At 42.7% G+C, this 11,076-nt stretch overlaps 1 pseudogene; it reads right to left on the bottom strand.

Moving 5' to 3' along the window:
- Window positions 1-1,600: 1,600 nt before the first annotated feature.
- LOC134485909 (cytochrome c oxidase assembly protein COX16 homolog, mitochondrial-like) lies at window positions 1,601-1,982 on the bottom strand (annotated as a pseudogene).
- Window positions 1,983-11,076: the final 9,094 nt, after the last annotated feature.

The following is an 11,076-nucleotide window of genomic DNA, read 5'->3' as shown; positions in this document are numbered from 1 at the left end:
GAAGAAGATAAAATACATTCCAAGGGAGGAAAACTGGCCAGGCAAACTGGTATATGCCTCAAATCCTAGCATTCAGAGGGCTGAGGCAGGAGAATTATGAGTTGGCAACCAGTCTGAGAACCTTAAAACCCTGGCCTTATGTTACAGCCCTGTAATGGCAGCTACTTGGGAGGCTGAAGACAGATTGCTACAGAAGAGCTCATGTCCACGTCAGACAACTCAGCAAGACTCTAACTTAAAAAAGAAAATTCACAAAAGCCCTGGGGAATGAGCTCAGGGAAGAATGTAAGTGTAGCATGAGAGAGGTTGTATTTCCAGTTTCACCAGTGCTTGTTTTCTTCTCTTTAAAAGAAGAGAGACAAAGGGAGGCAGAGGCAGGAGGATCTCTGTGAGTTCGAGGTCAGCCTGGTCTACATAGAAAGTTCCAGGTCAGGGCTACCTAGTATGACCTTGTCACAAAACAAAACAGGGAACAAAAATTACATACAATATCTCTCAAGAACATAGACACAAAGACTCTGAACGGGATACCAACAGATTGGTTGTGGCCATGAAGGCAAAGGAATTATCCTTTTTTCTTTTCTTTTCTTTTTTTTTTTTTTCTTTTTTTTTTCGGAGCTGGGGACCGAACCCAGGGCCTTGCGCTTGCTAGGCAAGCGCTCTACCACTGAGCTAAATCCCCAACCCCAAGGCAAAGGAATTCTAAACTGCAAATTTACGTGGGAATGCTTATGAGCTGAAGGAAGCCAAATCCTTTGTATGGAGCAGGGACGCCATGGAGAGAGAGCACAGCTTTGTTCCCCATTCCAACCCTCTTCACTGATGTCTTGACCACAAGCAGCTTTGCAAAATAGCAGTCAAATTACCTAATGGTCTAATTACCAAGACAGTGGGACAACCAGGGTAGACATATAAATGATAAAGAAGAATTAAGAGTCAAGAGTTTGGTTTTTAAAAAAAAGATTTGCTTATGTATGAACATGGATATTTTGTCTGTATGAACATCTGCACACCAGATGATAGCATCAGATCCCTTGAGACTCTACACACAGACAGTGGTGAGCAGCCATGTGGGTGCTGGGAACTGAACCCAGGACCTCTGAAAAAACCAGACCGTGTTCTTGAGTGAGCTGTTTCTCCAGCTCTTTATTTTTGACCTTTGAGTCATGAGATCTTTATGACTGCTGGGCTTCCATATCCAACAGCACCATGTGTGCAGGGGTTAGATTTCTTCTTTAATGTGTGCTGAAGTCTTCTTTAAGCAAATGGATACTGTATCAATGGGCTGTATCCCTGGCTCTGGTCAGTTACATTTAAATACTAAGACAATTCAACCCGGTGCAAGGAAGGGGGGTGGTTCTTTTTTAAAAGACAGTCCTGAATTCTTTGAGGGATAACAGAATTTTCAAAACAGGATCTTGGCAATGGTGTAAAATTCCATTAGTTGGCCAAAAACATAAGTATATGCTTAAAGTGTAATGATATGTAAATTATACCTCAATGAAACTGTCAAACATAAGAAATTCCTAAAACTTGGAAGTAAAAGGAAGAAAAATAAAACACTAAAGTTTTATTTCTTAGATGAGGCATTAGACAGAGAGACTAATTCAAGCAACTTTATTATTATTTTGTTTATATTTGACTTTTTAATAAAAAAAATTCTGCCATCATATTATTCACATCCAGGTTCCCACAGGTCTCGAATCTTCTTCCTCATTTTATTCACTTTCATTTTTTTCTCCAATTCAGGATCAATCTTAATTGTCACAGCATCATATCGGATTTGTGAAAATTCACGAAGACTGAAAGAACCTCCAACAACCATCAACCACAAGGGAACTCCATGGCGAAGTGTCTGTTCTTACGCAGAGAGTGCAACACAGCGGGCGCAACCATGGCAGAAACTGCGGCCCGATTTAGCCGCCTCCGCAGTGACCCCAGCGCGGCCCGGAACACCTCTCAGGAGAAGTTGTAGACACAGCGCTGGCTTTGGGTGCTAGGTCCTCACCTGATAGACCTCCATAAGTGGAACTTAATCGATTAGTCTTAACACTCAAGCAACTTTAAAACCCAAGGTATTATTGACTATTCTTTAGTGAAGCTTTGAAAAGCTTAGCCTGTCCTCAGTAAGCTCATCGCTTGTGGTAGTCCTGGCTCACCTGATCTAAGGCTCCTGCGTACACTGATAAAGCAAAGAAGTGGTTATGTTGGTGTGACTGAAAAGAAGAAGGCTCAGTCTGGCAAGTTGGTTCAGCAAGTAAAGGTACTTACCACCAAGACATAAATAAATAACCAGTAAGGGTTGGGGATTTAGCTCAGTGGTAGAGCGCTTGCCTAGGAAGCGCAAGGCCCTGGGTTCGGTCCCCAGCTCCAAAAAAAAAAGAACCAAAAATAAATAAATAAATAAATAAATAAATAAATAAATAAATAAATAACCAGTGTTCAAGCCCTAGTACAACTTGTCTACACATACACACGCACACAATAAATAGATAGATGACAGATAGATAGATAGATAGATAGATAGATAGATTAGACAGATAGACCAATAGATGGATAGATAGATTTTATTTTTAAAAAAGGAGCAAAAGAATCAAAGTGGAGGAAGAAAATAAAAAATGTAACACCAATTAATCTAAATCAAATGCAAATGTCTCAAATTTGAAGTAAGGGTATGCACTGATCATGTATTTTATATTAACTACTTTTTTATGGTTGGTGAGATGGCTCAGTGGTTAAGAGCACTGGCTACTCTTGAAGAGGATCCAGGTTTGATTCCTAGTACCTATGTGATGGCTCATAACTGTCTGTCACTCCAGTTCTAGGGGATCTGATGCCTTCTTCTGTCCTCCTCGGGCACCAGGCTGATATATGTGCACATATATACATCCAGGCAAAATACTTAAGCATTAAACATGACTTTTCAATAAAAATATCAAAGTAATTAAAATTTAAAATGTAATTAAAATTTTAAATAATTAATTTGTATTAAATACACGAATTTAAAAAAACACTTTAAGAAAGTTTCATCCGCTAAAATTCCTAGTGGAATGTTTGTGCATGTGTGTTATTCTAGCTACTACATTGTCAGAAGCAAGGACAGTTAGTCTTAGGCCAAGCACACGTGTACATACAGGTGCTAAAATATACATACTAAATATATATTTAAGAAAATTTGAGATAACATCTTACTTTGGAGTTCTGGCTAGCCTAGATCTTGCTAGGTAGACCAGGCTGGCCTCAAACTCAGAGATCCACCTACCTTTGTCCCCAGATTACTGGGGTAAAAGGCATGTTCTAACATGTCTGGCAGAAATAAATATATCGGGGTTGGGGATTTGGCTCAGTGGTAGAGCGCTTGCCTAGCAAGCGCAAGGCCCTGGGTTCGATCCCCAGCTCCAGGAAAAAAAAAAAAAAAGAATAGAAATAAATATATCTTTAAAAACGTTTTCCCGGGGGTTGGGGATTTAGCTCAGTGGTAGAGCACTTGCCTAGCAAACGGAAGGCCCTGGGTTCAGTCCCCAGCTCTGGAAAAAAAAAGAAAAAAGAAAAAAGAAAAAAAAAAACCTTTTTCCCGTAAGGTAATATAGGAATGAAATAAGAAATACACTTCAAAGGAACAGTATTTTTTTTCATTTTAATACATGAGTGTTTTGCCTGCACACGTGTAGGTGCATCAGGTGTGCCTGGTGCCCAGAGAGGTCACAAGAGGGGTGGGAGGTTCTGGAACTGAAGTTGCAGATGGTCTGGACGTCCTCTGTAAGAGCAGCCAGTGTTCTCACTGCTGAACCATCTCTCTAGCTCCAAGATAATACTTCTCACACCATGTCTGGCATAGGGGATGTTAACTAAGCTGTGATGATTGTTCCTGAACCCAAGACTCTCGGGTGAACCAGTTAGAAATGAACCTTGTGCCCTTATTCATTAGCGAAAACTCCAAACAAAACACAATGTTGCGGACGACCTGGCAGGGTACATGTCTAACAAACAAGTCTCCGTGGATGATTCTGAAATGGTAATGATATCTAAAAGAACTTCACAGGACCCTGGCAACCTCTGAGAATCTATGCTGCTGGGCCTGTCACCCTGAAGTGGCATCATGGAAGGAAGGGGCAGTCAGACAGAAGTCAAGTTTTTGTCTAGGCTACCATCGACCGTTCACATCCTCTACCTCCTTTCCTAGAGACAAAGCCCTGCTGGGCTGCTTTGTGGAGGAAGGAACTCAGCAGCGTGGTTTTGGGAACTCCCTAACACCAGACTCAGACGGCCAGGGTTTCCAGACACTGGGCTGTTTCATCCCTAGGGCAATCTGAAAAACAAGGTATTCTTATCCCACTTTGTCAACAAGGAAAGAAAAGTTCCGACTGGAGAAGGCAGTTGCCCAAGGTTACATAACTGTTGGGTGACTAAGCCCAGCTTTAACGCTGGGTCCAGATTCAACTCCTGTAAACTTTCGGCACCAACCTGGGTCACGGATTGGCCCAGAGACCATCACAGACACAACAGGACGGAACTATTTAGGTCTCACCCAGTCCTTGTGATTTCATCAATCCTGACTATGGATTCAAAGAGGAAGGTGTACCTGGATTCAGCGTCCTCCCTATGTTAGCTGCCACCTTTCCATGGTCTAAGCCCTGGGTTACTGACACCATGGAGAAACCTTAGGCTCCCAAAAGGTGACTGGGGATTTCTTTGGCCTCTAGTGGTCTCTTTCTAGAACAATGTGGCAATTCACCTAAAGTCTGTTTCTTTGGAAAATTAATGAATGGAAGGTCTGCTCTGAGTCAAGCTATGAGATCCAAACATTCGGAAAGCATAAGGGCCTCTTTTACAAACTACCTGTGTCCCATTGGCTTAAATTCATAAAGCCGGAGTTCCAGCCTCAAGATCCAGTGTTAACCCAAGTCCAAAAACCCTCAGGTGTCTGATAGGTCCTAGGGTTGCTAAGCCGTGTCGTTGTTCAGGCTGATTACACACAAGCGGGCCTGAGTGTCCTCCCCACCAGCATGAAACTGCTCCCAAGATCCATGTCTTGTGGTTTCCATTGCACACGAGTCCCACTTGAGCTTGTCATACTTTTAAGTCATTGGGACTACACTTACCTAGGCCACAGCTGCCTCATCCCCAGGGTCATGGCTTTCAGCATAAAAGGCCACAGTCACCATGAGTCAGAAATTCCCCATGTTTGACAGGGCTCAAGAGCAGAGGAAAGGGATAGCAAACATACTCATAGCTGTCTAGCCATGACATAAGAACCAAGCGCTCTGCCTCAGAGGAGTATTCCAGTCCCAATCTGAGTTCCTTTCCAACAGCTTAGGAAGATCACAAAATGGCGTTTCCATCCGGACAGACAGGAGCTTGGCTAAGTGTCCCATGTTCACCAGGGCACTCTCAGCAGTCAGTGTCACCATGGAGGCTTGTTCAAGCAACCCAGGATATGGAGACTCTAGAAGGAGACCCCGTGGAGCCAGTTAGCAAACAGGAGCCCGAGCAGGAGTATCCTTCACTGAGTACATATAGTTTCCTGTTGAAAAAGAAGTCATCCTTCAACAAGAGAGACATGGGGCAGGAAGTGAGACCATATTTAGTTCCCCTGTGTCCAAGAAGGAAGTCTCCCTGTGGAATGGGAGTCTTCTGTCTGCCTCCCTGCCCGTACCACTTAGGCCTCAAATTCTACAAAGGACCCCATTTTGTTATCTATTTAGCCTATCTAGCCGAGGCCCAAAACTCACGAGGTAGCCCAGGCTTGTCCTCCTATCTCAGCCTTCACAGTACTGGTATTATGGGTATGCTACTACACCAGGCTACACAAAAGGCCTTTGAATAGTGTCTGAGTTAGGGTTTCATTGCTATGAAGAGACAACACGACCAAGGTAACTTTTATAAAGGCAAACATTTAACTGGGGTTGGCTTACTGTTTCAGAGATTTATTCCATTATCATCATGGTGGGATGGATGACATCATGGACAGACTTGATGCTGGAGGGGCCAAGAGTTCTATGTCTTGATCTGATGGCAGCCAGGAAGAGACTGTCTCTCTTCTACACAGGGCAGAGCTTAAATACTAGGGGACCTCAAAGCGCCCCCTGCACAGTGACATACTTCCTCCAAATGTGTAGCCTGGTGCGGTAGCATACCCATAATACCTCCAACACTATTCCAGCCAGGCCATACCTTCTAATAGTGTCACTTTTTGGTGGGCCAAGAACATTCAAACCACCACATTCCACTCCCTGGCCCCCATAGGCCTATTCAATCACATGAGTCTGTGGAGGTCATGCAGAGCCATAGCACAATGCGAAATACATTTAGTCCAACTTCAAAAGTCCCCACAGTCTATCACAGTTTCAACAATATTTAAAAGCCCCAAATCTCTTCTGAGACTTAACCAATCTCCTAACTGAAATCCCCTATAAAATCAAAATCAAAAAGCAGATCCCATACTTCCAACATCACGGGATATACCTTACCATTCCAAAACACTGTAGTGAGGAAATGCTGGGCCAAAGCAAGACAGAAAACCAGCTGGGCAAACTTCAAATTCTGCACCTCCATGTCTGACATCAGATCGCTCTTCAGAGCTCCAGCTCCTTTCATCTTCATTGACTGCAACACATTTCTTTCTCTTGGGCCGGTTCTACTCCTTGTTCATGGGGGTCTTTCGCTGCACCTAGGCTTCACCAATAGCCTCTCATGGGCTCTCTTTATGGTGTCAAGCCTCAATTTCTTTGCATGACCCCTTAGTCCTGGGCCATCAATGGACTTTGAGGCTGCACCTTCACCAATGGCCTTTCCTGGCCTCTCATAGGACCCAGCCTCTGCTGCTCTCCATGACCCCTTCACGCCTTCCCAACCAGTACCACTTAGTTGACTCTTATATATTACCAAATACTGGGTGGCAGCACAATTTCTGTCTCTGGAAAACAGCTTCTTTGTGCTGTCAGAAAACACCTCCCTGAATACTTCACCTCAGTGATGCTGGTCTGTTCGTAATCACTAATGTCTTAGCTCCAGCTGACCAGCATTGATTGTCCCAGTAACCCCTTCTATTCCTGACTCTAAAGCCAGAGCCAAAGAGCTAAAGATGCCAAGTCCTGTTGCTTGCTGTAAGGCATGGCCCCGGTGTTCTAGTACATTCTTAGAGATCTGCCTGTCTGTCTCCTGGGATTAAAGGCACGTACTACCATACCTGGATCTAAGGTTTTCTTTAATTTCTTTACTTTATAAGCACCACCAAGATCCCTATCAAAAGTCCTCCATTTCTGGATTATAGTTTATTCCAGATATAGTTAACAATTGAGTACAATCTATTCCCTGTCAACCTGACAAGCAGTCATATCTCCTTATCCAGGTTATAATAATGCCTCATATGATATAATTATCTCTGGCATATATATTCAATAGAATGTTTCTGTAAAGAAGGGTCGTCCCCATTTATCACAGGGAGCTGAGAAGAAAATCAAATAGGCCTGACCTAACTGAACTAGGGAAAAACCCAACACTTAGGAAGCCTCTGGTGGGTTTCTGGTGCCTGGGTTGTACAGGGAGCCAGCTAAGAAGAGGCCTCCTAGTTGCTAAATCTTTGGTTAAACTGGTCTCAGTGACACCAATTGTTGTTGTCGTTATTGTCCGTTTTTTTTTTTTTTTTTTTTTGTTGTTGTTGTTGGTTTTGTGTGTGTGTGTGTGTGTTTTTTTTTTTTTTTTTTGTTGTTTTGTTTTGTTTTTTCTGCTCTGTGTCTTGTCTGTCATTGTATCATCCAACCTGGAGTGGCTGAAAAAGAGAAATGACATAAGTCATAAGACAGTACACTAGACAGCCCTCTAGCCTGCCTGGGTTCTGTTTACTGGTTTTGTGTTTTGCTGCTTCTGTCCCTCACATGTTTTTTGGTCCTCCCTTTAACCTCCTCCAGTTACAGGCTGTCTTAGTGAGGGTTTCTGTTGCTCTGAAGAGACACCACGACCAAGGCAACTCTTATAAAGGATAATATTTAATTGAGGCTGGTTTACAAGTTCAGAGTTCAGTCCATTATCATCAAGGTGGGAGCATGGCAGGCAGCATCCAGGAAGGCATGGGGCAGGAGGAGCTGAGAGGGCTACATCTTCATTTGAAGGCAAACAGGAGAGAAAATGTCCTCCAGGCAGCTAGGAGGAGGGTCTCGAAGCCAACCCCCACAGTGACACATTCTTTCCAGCAAGGCCACACCTCCTAATAGTTCTATTCCTTGGGCCAAGCATATTCAAGCTACCACGCAGGCAGATCTGGGAGCTGAACCAAGCTCTAGCTGCCATCACTCTCACACTGATGGACTGAGGCAATGAGGACCCCTCTATCTCCCCATAAGGCTGCAATGGGCAGCTTTAGGCACTTCCCCAACCCAGACCCAAATCTGTCACCTCCACTTGCCACGGTTACTTTGATAGCCAGAGCTCAGAACGTCTCATCTCTGAGCTTTCTGGATTCACTCTTCAAACCTCCTTTGGGTACAGGTAATGCTGAAAGATTGTTTTGTGCTGTTCTGCTGCATTGAAAAGCTGGCTCTGGAGTCAGAAAATTTCTGTCCTACGTCAGGTGATACACTTGACAGTGTGTCAGAAAGGGCAAAAAGAAACAAAACAAAAAACAAAACAGGCAGAGCAGCGAAAGAAAAGAAAAATTTAGACCATTGGTTTCATTTACTGCCTAAAACTTATGCTAGGATAAAAACTTTATCTCAAGATTAATCCCGACTATTATGTGAACCTCAAGATTTATAAGTTTATTAGGTATGGTTAAAAATCGGTAGACTGTGTAAACAAAAAGTCGACTTAAAAGTGTAACATAGGATTAATAATGAGAAATTTACAGATAGGTAATTTTACCGTTCAGTTTATAAACACAGCCCAGAGACAGCACTACCAAGGCAAAATCAAAACAAAGACCCAATCCATCAAAGCCCATAACGAAGTCTGGGAAAGTCTCTGAATGTTCTAACTCTGAATGTTTTTAACTCCTGCAGCTCCACTTCTGTCTAAATGTTCTTGTTAACTAAAAAGTGTCAACCTAAGACATGGCTTTTATACGTAAAGGCTCACCCTGAGAAAGACTTAAGGCTACACTAAAATCCCAAACACCCAGTATATCACCGGTTGCTGAAAGTTAGGACAATAACTATTTAAACATCAAACGCTAAACGCCTGAAGCTGAGATATTCCTATCTTCTGGTGCAGTGAGACAATGACCTCAGCAGTCTGGCAAAGGCCTGGGGAAATGGTTTTCCTTACCTAAGGTCTATGCAGGCTGACAGAGGCTGACATAAGAATGTGTGTCTAGCCTCCCGTCTTTGCTAACTTGGTTAAGCTTTGGCTATTTTGATAAACCGAGTCATACAAGAAGCTGTGATGTTCGCAACGGTGCACTGTGAGAGGAAGGATCGGGAAAGTAAAATTGCCAGTCTGCCTGAGGACTGTTTATGATTTAAAGTTTTAGTAGTAAAAGAGCTCCAATTCAATAATTGTAATTTTTTTAAGGCGAAACTTAACAGGGATAAAACTGTACAATCCCAATCTTATAAAAACTACTAACTTGTTGTAAATGGTTAAAGATGATGAAGACATGTAAGTTAATAGTCACCTTATAAGTGATCAAATTAATTATTCAAAACTATACTTGTAGTCATGTTAAATACAAATCTAATCTATTCACAAGGATAAGCTTTATTTAGCCTCCTGTATATGTTTTCAAGGTTAAGCCTAAAACAAGTAAAAGTCTATTTAAAATCATGTATACTTAATAGACGGCCCTCAAAACTGTTTCATGCTGAGTACAGCATGGAAAATGTTTAATGAAAAATGAAAAACTTTATATAATAGATAAAAATGCCAGCTCCTAACAGCGACCCTAAGGTTTTCAAAGGTGACCAGGGGGCACAATAGACTCTACCTGAATTATGGTGGCACTAATCATTGGGAAAAACTGCCCCAAGCCTTGCCTATAACTCCTTGTTCCATGAAATGACGGCCATGCCTTTGCTTCCAAAGGTTGTCATAACCACCTCGTTACAACCGCCTTGCAACTAAGTCTTTGCTTCAGGAGGTTGCTAGGAACAACTTGATCTGCTTGTTCTATTTCTGTACCCTGACTCTTACCCACCAAATCTCCCACTTGGAAACCTTCTACTTCTGAGCTAAAAACCCCTTACCTTCCCCATGTCCACCGGTGATCTCTGGAACCCTGTCTTAGGGGAAGGCAGCCCGTGTACATCAATAATCGTGCTTTAATCACATTGGCCACGATTTGAGACAGTGGCCTTTCTCCTCACAGGCGTGGGATCAACAGTGGCTCAGATAATTCTACTACTGACCATTCGAGGTTTAGCTGGATGGCTTCAACCTAATTAGAAGCCCCCCCCCCCTTTTTTGCAGAACTAAGGGCTGACCCAGGGCCTTCCGCTGTGCTCCATTCCTAGTCCTTGATTTGCAGGTTTTGCAGGTAGGAGTCATGTCTGACTGCTCTTTCAGTTAGACTGGCCTTAATACTACACCACACTACAGTTGATTCCCATAAATGATAGCTAATGTTTATATACATTTTCAACTTGGAAATGTCAGACCAATTATACTGACTCTTAAATTGCTAGAATATTTAAATGAATACTGACCACAAATAGTTTTTATTTTTAATCCTACAAAGATACCTAAATTGGAAACTCTTCATTCACCTGTCTTTCCTCATTTGATTTTGGAGTTCCTGCTGGAAAAACACTTTGCTATTTGGCTATGTTCAGGTACATCTCTGATTAAGGGTAAGTTTGCTCTTATTAGAAGAGTGGGGGCTCCTTTATTTGTTTGCCAAGTCAAATAGACTTTCCCTTCCCAATCTTCTGGTCTGACTGTACAGTTTGCTGTTAGGTGAGGAACAGAGAAGGTAAGAATGGCCACAGCTTCTAGACTTTCTATTGTTGGAAACAAGGTTGCAGTGTGCTTCTGAGACCCGGAACTTATTATGTAGTCCAGAATGCCTCGAGCTTACTGAGGTCCTCCTGCCTCAGCTTCCCAAATTCTGGAATCACTACTGTGTACCACCAAGCTTGGGATGAC

The sequence above is a fragment of the Rattus norvegicus genome, chromosome 2 (assembly GCF_021556685.1).
Source record: "Rattus norvegicus strain SHRSP/BbbUtx chromosome 2, alternate assembly SHRSP_T2T, whole genome shotgun sequence".
NCBI lineage: Eukaryota > Metazoa > Chordata > Mammalia > Rodentia > Muridae > Rattus > Rattus norvegicus.
The sequence above is the reverse complement of the archived record's forward strand: the minus strand, read 5'-3'. Positions and strand labels throughout refer to the sequence as shown.